This window comes from Papaver somniferum, chromosome 3 (genome assembly GCF_003573695.1).
Source record: "Papaver somniferum cultivar HN1 chromosome 3, ASM357369v1, whole genome shotgun sequence".
In the NCBI taxonomy this organism is placed as follows: domain Eukaryota; kingdom Viridiplantae; phylum Streptophyta; class Magnoliopsida; order Ranunculales; family Papaveraceae; genus Papaver; species Papaver somniferum.
Window position 1 is genome coordinate 39,091,756 of NC_039360.1, and position 14,777 is coordinate 39,106,532.

Genomic DNA, 14,777 nt, shown 5'->3' on the forward strand with positions numbered 1-14,777 from the left:
TCCATCCTCTCTTGTTCCAAAAATAAAAGAGAGTAGTCAATGTAAATAAGAGTCATGTAAAGAGTCATTTTGTTGTTTCATTATAATAAGCAAGGAAGGGTGAAATACCTCCAACTCATTCACAATTCTCGTAAAGTCCGGACAGCTAGCTAGATTTCGACCTCGGTTCTTAGCCTGAGAAACTATCTCTTGGTGATTAGTAGTCATAACATCCGATCTTTCTTTACACATGTGTAGATACACTTTACACTCTTATCACATGTCTTTAGTTGTTATCAGTGCTAGGATTGTGCCTTTGATAGCTAGATTGACATCTCCATTTTGCTGTGAGCTTCTACTGTCTTGCACATGTCACATTTCATGGAATATGAGCTTATACCTTATCCTAGAACTTTGTAGGTACGTTCTAAGCAAACCTTCACGAGACTTCACTCGTCCACTAGGGACACTTAGTGGTTTAAAAGGCTTAGTGCATACGCTAAATGCATTCGAGAAACCAACGACAGTGGTATAGGTAGGATTTTCTTAGTTTTGTTTTACTTGAGGACAAGTAAAATTCAGGTTTGGGGGTATTTGATGAGTGCTAAAAAGTACATATTTCTATATATTTTTCTTGGCAATTAACTCGTCTTTTGTGTTCTAATTCTCCATTTTAACCCATATTATGTATTTTCATTGTTTTCAAGAATAAATACTTTTCTTATTTAATTTTGCATTTTTAGGTACCAAATAAAGTCTAGATGAGTTGCGGAGCGAAAAGAGCAAAGAACCGGCAAAGACTCCCGCTAGGAGGAAGCGAAGATTGGTGTTTGCAAGAGCCGGATCAATTAGAAGTGGGCTTGAAGAGGAAGAACTGTTCTTAAAGAAGATATGGGCTTGGCATACCCAAGGCCCAAAACCCTTACCCAAATCTATTTCCAAGATCCATACCCATTTCCATGGGAGCCGTCAGATTGGATCACATCTGAATCCAATGGTCGCAGCATTGCCAGTACATCAAAGTCTGAAGCTCCTGACTAACACTACAACACCTAACTCCATCTTGAGCCGTCAGTTTCGTTGTATCAGGCATCCGACGGTCGATACCAGCCTCTTCACTTGTAGCCATTAGATCAATCTATCATTTCCGCATCCTACGGCTGAGCTTCGCAAATCATCAAGATTGCTATCCTCGCCACACACCCAAGCACCTAACACCTATACCCCGCACCAAACAACCCCTTCTCCTATTCTCCATCGAATCCATCTTCTCCTCCACTCCGCTGCAGAGAAAACCCATGTCCGCCATCACCATAACCACCACCTCAACCACCACCATCTCCTCTCAAATCAACCAAACACCATAACCCATCTCCACTACCATCATTACAACCTATCTAGCCACCTAATTTCCCATTTTTATACACGTTTTTCTGAAAACCCTAACGTGTGAAAAATTGGTAAATTAGGTGAGTTAGGAGAGCAATTGGAGGCGTGGGAAGCATCAGGAGAAGAATTAGAAGCATGGGTGAGAGTTATCATTCGTTTTCAGAGATTAGGTGAGACATAATTTCACTTTTCATGAAACCCTAGTTTTCTGATTTTGGGTATTTTTTGGGGGAAACTTGCATGTATAAATTGGGGGACTTGGGTGTTGATTTTGGGCATGTCTGGACTAGCCAGTGCACCACCAAGAGGACTGGACTAGCCAGTTCCTCAATTTTTCATGTTCTGTTTTTGCTTCACTTTCAAATTCAGTTTTATTTTCACATATTCATCATGTTTTAATTTATCACTTGCTAAGGTTGAGATGAAGCTTCCATGCTCATGCTAGTTGGTTAATGTGTAGACAATGTTCTTGTGTTCTGAAACTGTGTAGGACAGTTATAATTTAAGCATTTCATCACATTGCTCTCACATTGTATGTCAAGCATACATTGTAGTTAGGATAACCCTGTGATTGATGGTGCTGCAGCTCATGATTAATGTTTATTGTTCAAACCTTAGACTAGTTGTTCTCTAATCAGACAGTTAGTACTATGGAAGAACATTTTAGCTGTAATTAGATTATCCTTTAGGAAGGTTTAATCATCTAAGTGGCTTATCTGCGGGTAGTTGCAGTGTGAGAGCCCCAATTACTACAAGGACTAGACTTAACTTAGTGACCCTAAATCCTTCTCTTAAAACCACCTCTTTGATAAGCAGCAGGCTCGAACCTCCACTGCTATCTAGATAGTTAGCTGAGGCTAGAATCTCACTAATATCTAAACAAGGGGCAAGAACATGAGTTAGCATTGAAAATTGACTTAGGATAGGTTAGAGGTGGAATCAAAAGACTTAGTGATTAAGCCTAAAGTCACTGTTTCTTTCCCTCACTGCCTCACTGCAACAGTTTTACTTTGTTTCTTTGGCTCTTTACTTCACTGCCTTAGGCTCATTGCCTTTGTCCCTTTGCTTCACTGTCACTAGCTCAGAACTATCTAGGAAACTTCAACTCACACACACCTTGTCTCTGTGGATCGACCCGTATTTGCATTGTTCTACACCTCGACACCGTGCACTTGCGGTTATAATTTGTAGGACCTTTTAGAAGCCTACCAATGATGGATGATGAGAAAGAAATAAGTTGGTTTGGTTTAGATCAAAATCTAGCGATGTATTTATAATAAAAATAGGCGTTGGTAATTAAAATGGGCGCTCAAAGGAAAGTCGCAGGCGATTTTCCTTTGAGCACCAACGGCTAAATTTCACTTTCTTTCTCAACCTATAAATTTCCTTCCTCCCATCTCCAAAATCACATCATCATCATCTTCTTTTTCTTCTCCTTTTTTTTCCCTAAATCTCTACTTCTTCTTCTTTTTTCCTAAATCTCTCATTCTTCTTCTTCTCCTTCTTATTTTTTCCAAAATCTCTCCCCTTTGCAGAAATGTCTGTTAGAAATCGTGGTCCCAAGTTTACTGAGGAAGAGGATATAACTCTATGAAAAGCATATTTCTTTCATAGGGTAATCACTGGTGTCCTTTATCAAGACAATAGTGTATGTTATTTTTGGGATAACGTTTTTTCAATGTTCGTCTCACTGACGGGAAACCCAGGAAACCGAGATGATCGTCGATTGCGTGCTTGTTTTCAATCTATTAGTATTGTACTACAACCATTTTTTGCTCTTGTAATGGAAATTGATCGAGAAAAGTTCGTCGGTGTAACTGAAGATGAAGTGATCCAAATATCTATTGAAAATTGGGAGGATGCTCAGGGTAAACCTTTTCTTTACGAAGGGTGTTTTAGAATTCTAAAAGATGGTCCATCTCAAGCACATCGTTACTGCACTCGAATGCCGCTCCCAGTTTTTACAGTGGAAGAAGATATTACTCTTGTTCAATGTTGGTTACATCGTATGATGAGACCAATGAACCATGACCATTTCTGGGAAAGAGTATTGGGACATTTTGTAGCATCGCGTAACGAAATCATAAGAAACAGTAAGAGCCTAGAACTAAGAATTGCATTCATCGCTAAGGAAGTCAAATATTATACAAAAGTTTTGTGGATGGTTCACCGCAGAAATTCTGGACTTTCCAACGAAGAACTGGTGAATATCTTATTCCTTTGTCATTTGTCCTCATGTACTCAACCGCATCATAAATATCTGAACTTGTTGTTTGTTTTACAGAAAACCATCGCTCAGACCAAGTTTACTGAAAAAAGCGGAAGAGAGTTTAAGCGTTTTGAATGTTACGAACTCTACAAAGAGAGTGTCGCTGGATTTGATGTAGTTTGATTTTTTTTTTTGGTTTATTAAAATGTAGTTTGATGTTATTGTTGTGGTTTATTAAAATGTAGTTTGATGTTATTTGAAAGTTTAATTATAATAAATTTCGCTTAATCTTAAGTGGAAATCTATTTTCATTCATTGATGCCAATTCTTTTGCAAGATATAAACGTGGGCAAATAATAAAATGTACTAAAAACTACTTCAATAAAAATCGAGTACAAGTTTTGGCCTTCTATTTATCTTCATTTTACGTATCTTCCATTCAACGCGCTCTTTCACAGTTTCGCCTTTGTATTTGAATTTTTTGTTGTTAACTTTCAAAACTGGAACTCTTCCTTGCCTTTTAGCGGAACATTTTCTAGGAACAACTTCTAAAACTTGCACTTCCCTCTTACAATTTTCAATCTTTTTAAAATTCTTACATATCTTAAAAACAACGGCTTCAAGTTTTGCATCGCGAAAAAGTGTGATCGCTTTTTCAGCCATTTTAGAAGAGAAAATTCAAGAGAAGTGAATTTGGTGTGAGTGAATTGTTTGAAAATGGTGGTAATTTAAAGAGGTAAAAAGTGAATTTCGAATTTTAAAAAACTACACGTTGGCGTTATTATCAAAAACGCCAGCGTTTTACCTTGTGACGCCGCGTTGCCCTCCAACGCCAGCGTTTGTCCTTCGAACGCCAGAGCTGGATCTACAGACGCCAGCGTTTTTACCTGGGTCGCACGCCTATTGATCTAACGCCCACTACTTTACCATAGTGGAAAACCTAGTTTGGCCATCCATCTGGATGAACAAAAGAATGGGTTTTTTCATTCCCATAGGAATTGCTCTAAAAAACCAAATACCCATTCAATAGACCAGTATATAACCTTGCTGGCATGATGTCTCATCTACGATCTAACCTACACGGTCGAGTTGACTTGATTTCCATTTCCATAACAATTGAACCCTCATTTCGGGGATACGTAGAAATTTTAGGGCATACATATGGATGATCCTAACTAGTGTGGGATGATAAGGGGTGTCTAATGAGTGGTTAAGTTACCTAAATACCCTTTATTTATTAATTAATTTTTGATATTAACTTTAAAAAAAAAAATTGAATATTTTTATTTTTTTTGAAAATTTTGAATTTTTTTTTCTTTTCTTATTGCTTGGAATTTTTTTTACGACAATTACGGAGCAAAGTTCGGCTAACAATAAAATCAAATTATTAGCGTAACTTCTCTTTTTTTTCTCATCCTAAAAGTGTCAATGAACAGTTCACTGATAATTAAGCACGAAGATGTTAGCTGAACTTCACTTTATGAAGAATAAAATTAAGTTCGGATGTCCTATTTTTTTTATCGAATCTGCCGAACCTAGGTATGTTTTCACAAAACACAAGTTCGGATGACATATTATCAGCCGAACCTACGTATGTTTAGGTTCGGCATATCACTTGTCTGCCGAACTTAGATTTGTAAATATAAAAATTTAACAATTTTTTTTTTTAAAGAAACTTTTTTATATATTTTAATTTAAAAATAATTAAAATATATAAATAATAAGGGCATTTTTGCCATTATGAAAAATGGGTATATAAGGGGCACCTTAAAACACGATTTCCACTGTTTTTGTCTTAATCAATAGGACCCAAAATCTTTGGGTATGCCCCAAATGATGGTTCTAAGTTCTAACAATGAACCCTGATTTTGGGCATACCTAAATCTTTCTAGGCACACAAAACAATAGTCCCATCATGGGTGACCTTATAAGGGGTACCCTATGGGTAGTTCAATTACTTATATACCCTTAATACAAAAATCTAAAATCGGTTTTCTAAAAAATCAAAATAAGTTTCCCTTAACATCTCTTCTTCTTCCTTCTCCTCTAGCCGAACTCTTCCCCCTCCTACGAAAAAAAAATTTCATCATCGTGATTAATTGTCGATTCATAAAAATTTGATCGTCGATTAAACTCAACCACATAATGACTCGTACAAAAAAAAAGCAGGGACTAGGCAAACCAAATCGTCTTCTAATCCATCAATTGAAGAAGAATAACCAATTGAAGATGAAGGTGTAGAAACTGAAAATCAACCACCAATTGAACCAACTGCATCTCCAACTCCGGAAATGAGGATAAGAAAGTAAGTTTTACAAACCCAATCTCCTCTTTGTTGTTTTTTATCGATTAAATGACGGTTACAGTGTTGGGTTCGGCTCAAAATTGAGTTGCTTTTTTAGCCGAACTGTTCTTCACAAAAGCTTTCTGTAAGTGTATATGAACAATTCGACATGAAATTTCAAGCCGAACCTAGTCACAGATAGAGATGTTCAGGGGTTCGGCGTATTCGATAATCATAATATGTGTCGAACCTAGCACATTTACGAGGTTCGGCTATTACGATATTCTCGATATGTGTCGAACCAATAACAATATTTTAACCCAAAAAATAACAAACTGATGTTCGGCTCATACGATTTTCGAAATATAAGCCGAACCAGTAATTATTTTTTTTCTGGGCTATTCAGGATGTTGTTCGGCTTACTATGAAACTTTCATATAAGCCGATCTAGTGTCTAGCAAAAGGGTTGGAATTGAAAATTATAGGTTCGGCGCATTGTAGTAAACAGATTCAGTGAGTCGAACCGTTCATCAATTGGTAGATTCGGCTCATAGATGTGAGCCGAACCTCAACTTGTTTCGCCTAACCATGATCCAAAAAATCATCTAAACAACCTTTATAATTCTGAATCACTAAACAAAATATTTGATCACTAATCAATATTACTAACACTAATACGTAAAGGGCAAATTTGCCATTAAAAAAATTTGGGTTAAGGGGTAATCTGATTTTACTATTTCATAACCTTTTTTTTATCTTTGTGCAGTATACCTAGTAAGATTTCAGTATGCCCAAAATCATGGTTCCTGACAATTATGCATCAAATCGTACGAGTCAACATTAGTTCCCTTTTAAATGTTGACGGAGAATCTCCAAAGCCCAAACCCATTCAAAATCTCATTCGAATTCATTGCCTTAGCAATTGACATACAATTTGAGGTCACGTCCCATCTATAAAATCCACATACCGAACACGAAAACTAAAACATTGTCTCACCAAGGAGTATACTCTTCTTTCGGTTTTTGCTTCATAATAGTTTTCTCGCAGTATTAGATCAACATAAGTTATTGAGAAATTTGCTATCCAATTTTAAAATTAGATAATTTTATAGTTGCTTTTTTCTTATGCGAGAAATAGTTATTTGATTTAATGGGTCAAAAGTTAATCTAAGGATTAGATGTCAAAATATTTTGTAGATGTGAAAGTATATTCTTTTTTTGTTAGACCTAATTCATTCCCTCACATAGCTAGATCATATTTTCCCTGACACTGCTAGGAAAAATATGATCTAACAGCACCAAATCCATGCATTTGACGTTTTATGATGTCAGCTAATTCATAGGTTAACTTCAATAAACGAATATTTGTCATCAAAAACATTTTGCCATATATTGAAGGTATATCTGTATCCTTTTTCTTTTACGCCGCAAAGAAAAGTTTCATTTGGCAGCAAGGTAAGTTAAAATTTCCTAAATTCGTTGAAAGCCGAATTACTCTGTTCAGATAATTTGCTTCTAAATTCATGTCGATCAGAAAACGGAAGCTTTTATTTTTATTTGCGAAAATTGGAGACGGGTGGAAGTTTAGTAACTTATTTCATACCTAACTGAGATATAAAAAACATAGAATTCGTTGCTACATCTTTTAAATTGGTTTGTTTGCTCGTGGCCTGTAAGCAAATGGATATAACAGTGCAAAGTATGACCGTCAATGGAGTAAAATGCCAAAGCAAGAGTAGTTTGCATCCGTCAGTGTTATAAATCTTCTGAAAGTATTTGAATTCAATAGTTTTCTTTAGAACTTGCAAATTCTTGCGAGGATAGTTAACAACAACCTTGTTTTACTTGTAATGATGGTCTGTCGCATACATGTAGACTAAATGATGTTCTCTAAGTGGAAAAGTTTGCTGGAATTATTAACAACAACCTTGTTGCCGAGAAATCTGGCAAGTCACAATATCTATGCATGTATATTTCCTATTCAACTTCCCGGTTAAATTTCTGATATTTTTACTTCCAGAAATCAGAAAAAAACAACCTCTAGTATGGCATTTGAACAGGCCATAAAAAACTGAATTTATGACTTTTGAAGATAATTCCGCCAGGACAGTGTCCATGCGTGTGTAACCTGTGTTCTAAACTAAAAAGTGTTCAAACTTGAGAGAGAATCGTGAATGTGCGCCTCCTCACACGTCCACGTCTTTGTTTATTTCGTAAATTATGTCTGTCTGACTCACTCTCTCGTGAAAGTTGATTGATTATTTGACCATTGACTTAACCTAAAAACAAAAAGCACCAACAGTTTTAAGTACTACAAAACACAAAACAATCAAATTAATTAACAAAGTAATTAAGTTCTCTCGTATTACAAGGTGAAAGGAGTGTCCTTATTAATGGACTAATCATTAAATTAAACAGGGGGTGGTGGAGGGGAGGAGGTAAAACTTACTAAAAGAATATTTCATTCCTTCAACCGATGCATATCTTTGGAGGGTAGTCAGTCCCCTTTGCACGTGAGTTTGCTATATTATAAGGGCAGTATCAATGAGTACTTGCCCGACTGCATTGGCATAGGGCATGTGCACTACAAAGGTTGCGTTTATTAAAACTAATCATGTGGCTCCAAATGTAATTTCTCTTTGTCCAGGTTGAACAGTTCACACGAGATATACACGTAGAGGAAATGGTGTGCTCTAGGTGGCTGTTTTCAGTGATGGGCAAGAACTTTAGTAATCACCTTTTACATGCATTATCCAAAACCCACTAATAGCCCGTTTGGATAGCGTTTCGGACTTTATTTATGACTTTTAGACGCAAAAAAAAAGTCAAAAATTAGTTCCCTATATGATTTCAGAATGAATTCTCGAAATGAGAAAGTTAATTTTTTGAAAAGTCAAAAAAAAATTAGTTCCCTATATACTTTAAAGTGAATTCCCGAATGAGAAAGTTAAAAGGTTATAACTTTTGTTATTTCAAAAATGGAAATCAGAATAGTCCTTTCAGCACCGTTAAGAGCAACTGCAGTGGACGACCAAACCTATAATTACGGTCCATGGACAAGATGCAGCGGGACGGAGTAAAGACTAAAATCGGGCCAAATTCCGGACCATATTTGGTCTGGGACCAAGACCAAAACTATATATAGTGGAGCGAATGTATAATCATCGTTTGTCATCGGGCGTGTATATAAACTACGCCTGTTGTGAAACGCACGTAAAGTCACCGCCCCATAAAGATGCGTGTATATAAGTTACGCCTCATTCAGGCGTTGCTGAAATGTTTGCCCGTTGGGACGTTGCAAGTTTACGCCCCACGCCAGGCGTTCATAAAATTTACGCCCCAGTGAGACGAAGATTATACATACGTCTCATATACAGGCGGTTATATAGTTAACGCCCCAGCCCGGCGTATGTATAATTAACGCCTGTTGTTGAGCGGACTTAATAGCTCCGCCCCATTTAAAGCTTCAGTTTAAAAAAAAATTTAAAACGTTATTAGACAAAATTGATTTTGAAATTTTTTTATACCGTTGGTAATTCGAACGTTCAAGAAAATCGAACGTTGGATAATTTGGAACGTTGAAATGTTTGGAAGACATTTTCGAATGTTGGAAATTTCGGAGGAAACACCTATATATACACATGAAATCCTGTAACATTTTCCCACAACTAATACTTCAAACTATCTATCACACCAATAAGAAGAAATATTATTTCTGCTTTCAAATCATTTGGAAATTTTTCACCGATTCGCTTACAATGGCACCAAGAGTAGCACGAGGTTCAAATTTTACGACAATCGAAGATGTAACAATGTGTAAAATTCATTTATCTATATCTCAAGATTCTAGTGTTGGAGCTGATCAATCAGAGGCGACGTTGTGGACTCGTATCAAGGATGATATTGAACTTCATTTACCTAATAATCCAGAGCGGTCTTGGAGTTCTTGGCAAAAACGATATCAGGGAATAAGTAAAGATGTGGCGTTATTTTCGGCAAAAGAGGCAGAAGTGGAAGGTGAATATCATACTGGATGGGGTCCTGAAAAGAAGGTAAGCATTCTTGATTTTTTGAACAATTATTTTCTAATATTTAATAAGCGCCCATGTACTTAAGTGTTCTTAAAAACATTAACAACTTGAAGAAGTTAACAAGAGGTTCAAGGAATGCAACGATGGGAAAAAATTTAAGCACGAAGAGTGCTACCCAATTGTCTTAGAAAATATAAAATATAATCGGCGATCGACTTTTGTATTCGATACGACACACGATTTGGACACTTATGAGAATAACGAGGAAGATGAGGAAGAACCGCAAACAACAACTCAAGGAGAGACTGGTAACGACACAGACGGGGGAGACATAGAGAACACATATCTCCGTAAGATGGGGAAAAAAGCAGTAAAAAGATTGAAGAAAACAGGGAGAGAGAAATCCAGTCACCAAGAGGAATTGATGGGAATAATTATTAAAGAATAACAAAATTTCAATACTCATTACCAAGCACAATCAAGATTCAAGATGGAACAAAGAGCAGCAGAGTTTGCAGCAAAACAAGCTGAACATGCGGCAAAAATAACCAAGCAAGCTGAAGACGACGAATTTCGCATCATTATGATGGATCTTCAAAAAATGGATCCTGTACAACAAGAGTACTTCCAACTTCGCAGGGCGGAGATAGTTCGGAATAGAAGAAACCAATCTTAACACAAAGGCGGAATAGTTCAAACCTTACTTATTTCTCCTATTTAGTGATTAGTAGTATTATTAGTATTATTATGTTTTAATATTTCTTATTATCTGAACAATTAGCCGTATTATTATGTAATTTTTGGATTTTAAGTTTACTTCCGTTGATTTGAATTAAATTTCTACTTTTTTGAAACATACGACCTTAATTAAAACTTGAGGATGATTACATACAAAGAGATAATAGAACGTACAACAAAATCATTTGTCCAAAGTTAATTATTTTATTATATCCAAAGTTAACATACAAAGGAAATGACAAATGACAATTTTTAATTCCCATATTCTGCCCATATATATTCGATCAAGTCATCACGCAAGCGAATATGTGCATCTTTGTTACGCATTGCACGTCGGCGTTGCTCAGCTCTAATTTGGGAAAACTCGTCATTATTGCCTCTTAATATATTAACCGGTGCTGCGTTGCTACGTTGTTCATAAACATGTGGCCAATCACCGGGTAGACGCTCATCCTCGACTATCATTTTATGTAAGATAATACAGGTTTTCATGATATAGGCAAGCACATCTGGATTCCACATTCTTGCAGGTTGTTTGATGATTCCAAATTTTTGTTGAAGTACACCAAATCCCCGTTCAACATCTTTTCTTGCACCCTCTTACATCGATGAAAATATTTCCTTTTTCCTACCAACCAGATGTTTAATGGCCATAATAATAGTAGGAATCTCTGGGTATATGCCATCACCTAGATAATACGACATATCATATGAATGTCTGTTCACCTCATAGCTCACCAGCGGTGCTTTTCCTGTTACAAGACTTCGAAAAACATATGAACGGTTCATAACATTAATATCGTTGTTAGAGCCGGGCATACCAAAAAAAGCATGCCAAAACCATAGGTCATACGACACAACTGCCTCCAACACGATACTTTCGCTCCCTTTATACGCGGTGTAAGCCCCGGATTCTTCCGACAGACATTTATCCCATTTCCAATGCATGCAATCTAGACTACCCAGCATCCCAGGAAATCCCCGGTCTTTGTTTTGCTTGAGCAAAAGTTCAATATCACCAGCCGTTGGTTCACGCAAATATTCTTTCCCATACACATTTACAATCGTCTTACAGAACCTACGAGTAGCTTCCAGCACAGTGCTTTCTCCTATGTGTAAGTACTCGTCTATTGCATCTGTCGCACATCCGTAAGCTAACATTCGTACTGCTGCTGTTACTTTTTGATGAGGGTTTAATCCTAGAACTCCACAAGCATCGGGCTTTTGAACAAAATATCTGTCTGCATTGGTAACACCTTTCACTATTCGGTTAAACAATTGTCGACGCATTCTAAATCTTTTGCGAAAAACATTGGGTGGTTGGTTTGGGTACGGAGAAAAATAGTCGTTCCATAGAAGTTCATCCCCTGACTCACGATCTCTTGGTATTCTGATACGAGTTTGAGGCCATTTTGAATTTGTAACAAGGACTCCCAAACTAACGACCATGTTATTTTGCATAATTGCTATTGCATCATCATCCGAGGAATAAAAACTACTGTTAGAAGAAGAAGATGAAGAAGAAGAAAAGAGCAATAATGAGCGGTTTTCTCATAGTTTTCCATTACTATATGAAGCAGAAGAGAGGTATTGTTATTCATATATTGAGTGATCAGGTCTTTAATTTATAACCCATTTTCAAGAGCATTAAAACAAAAACAGAATTGGGTACGCAAAAGTGTTTCCAAAAAAGATAAAGTGTTTGTCAGTGACCTGATATGATATACATATATATACATAAAATGGACGGTGAAAATCCTATACACACTGACTACTCGCTCAAACTTCAGAGGACTACTAAAGGACATCAAACAGAGTAGACTTGAAATGACTAGTCGCTGAAAGAATAGATAAGCATCTAACTATCAGTAGGTCTAGTATGACTACACAAAAAGATAAGAAAAGATAACACCAAAGACAGGTCATCTAAATAGTCATAACAAATTAACCATTCTTATTATCAGTATCCGAAGTCGACGATCTTGGTGCCATAAAAGGCATGTGCGTTCTCGGAGTGGTATTGACTGAGGACATTGTTGAAGGTGATCCTGATTCATAACTCCAAACTTGTGTGGCATTGTTTGGGAAAAGGAACCGTATCCAAGGGGAGGTTGGACAGTGTGCGGCATACGGAAAAGAGATAGTTGTTGCTGCAAATCAACGTTCGCATTATTTAGCCTTTGTATTTCTGCTTCTTTCGACATAATAACGTCCATCCTCTCCTTCGTTTGTTTTAATGTAAAATCGCGAAATTGTTGATTAAAATCAGCATTTTCTTGAAATAATGTGTAAGCTTCATGCTGTCAAGAAAAAATAAAATACATAAGTACAAATATACAATAAAAAATCGAACGTACAATAAAAAGTCGAAAGTACACTTACGTGGGATAATAGATGTGGAGGAGGGATATGTACATGTTCAGCAGGTTGTTCAATTGGTCCGTATACAAGTCACCGACATACCCATATGTTGGGCTTCCCAAATAGGATGAGTCACATAATCTTTGTAGTTGGTTACCATTCTCCAGTATTGTAAATATATATCATAATCTTTAACAACTTGCACTATCTCTGTTGCATCGACCAAACTTCTTTTTTAGGCGTTCAGCTTGAATATTGCCGATATCCCCTATAACTGTGTGTAGTCTTATAGGAACAGCGAAAGTACAATGGTTTTGCCTCCAACACCTTTCACCAAGATACATGTTGTGTGTACAGTTAGAAAGGGAATAAGAATTTAGTAAGTATGTTATATAGAAAAAAACCATGAAAAAAAAGGTACTTGGCATTTAACAACAATTATTGAATAAAATTTAATTATTAACTCACAATGCCCATGTAAGAAAATATATATCTCGAGTCTGATAGCCGCGTAGCCGTGCATCCCATATCAGATGCAAGAACTTCTCTGTATGATTCCCATGGGCGCCATGTCACTTGTTCAGCAGTAAGCTTACTCAGTAAATCCCTACAACGAAAATATCATTTGTATTCTTCGGTACATTCCATTTAGAAGATACAGCCATTTTTGTTCTGTACTCGCCTCTGGGATTTCTGGTCGACATATGCCCAGGTATTCATACCCCCAAAACTACTCCATCAAAATAATTAGCCAATTTAATAACTTAGCAACAAAATAAACAATGAAAGGAGAAATAACTAGATTAAAGAATACCTCTAATACTTGGAATGGACCACATAGTGCCTTCTGTCTCCTCCCAGATAAACGGAGTGCCGCATACAATTTCGAAAACGCGGCACCACCCCAGTCATACGTGGATACTACATCAAGATTTTCAAAAGCAGCTAACCATCCAGCATCAATATAGGTCTTTGCATTAGAAAAGAAAAAATGTCCCAAAACATACATGAAAAAGGCAATTGCTACTCTATGAGCAAGGGTGCTATCATTTTCAGCCGCAACCAACTTGTCTTCGAAAAAATATGACCTTAAATATTTAATTGTAATTGAATTTGAAACCCACGACGGTGCTTTTGGACAGAGCGTGACATCTTGGATATCCGGAAAGATATGCTCACGAACATGTTCAAATTGGTACTTCCCCGAATCATAAGGAACATCAGGCCCATCACCGATACTCAGTCCAGTCAACATGAGACAATCTAGGGGGTGAATCCCATCTCACCAAATGGGAAGTGAAAAGTGTTTGTTGTATCCCAAAACCGCTCAACAATATAATCAACCATTGAATGGTTAATTTCGCTACATTGTATGTTCAGTAAATTTTGCCATCCCGCTTTTTCAATAACATATTTAGCTCTAGGACAATGTTGTGAAATAGTTTGATAGTGATGAATTACCGATGCCAGAGATCCACGATGTTGATACTTCAATTTGCGCTCCCCTGTAAATGTGATGTCCGTAGTAGCGTGTGGTTTATCATCTTGCAGTATAGGAAACCTCCCTAACCGGGGAATATCAACCTCCTTAATTTTACCAGTAGGGATTAAGTTATAATCCTCTTCGGCTACAGATTTTTGTTTCTTGTTCGTCTTCATGCGACCATTGAACTGCGCTGTGAATTTGTTCAACATCTGTGCACACACAAGATAGATGCAATTACATTATTAAAAGACCAGCCCTCATTATTCCATATTTTTATTAGTCCATCACCATTTATATTCC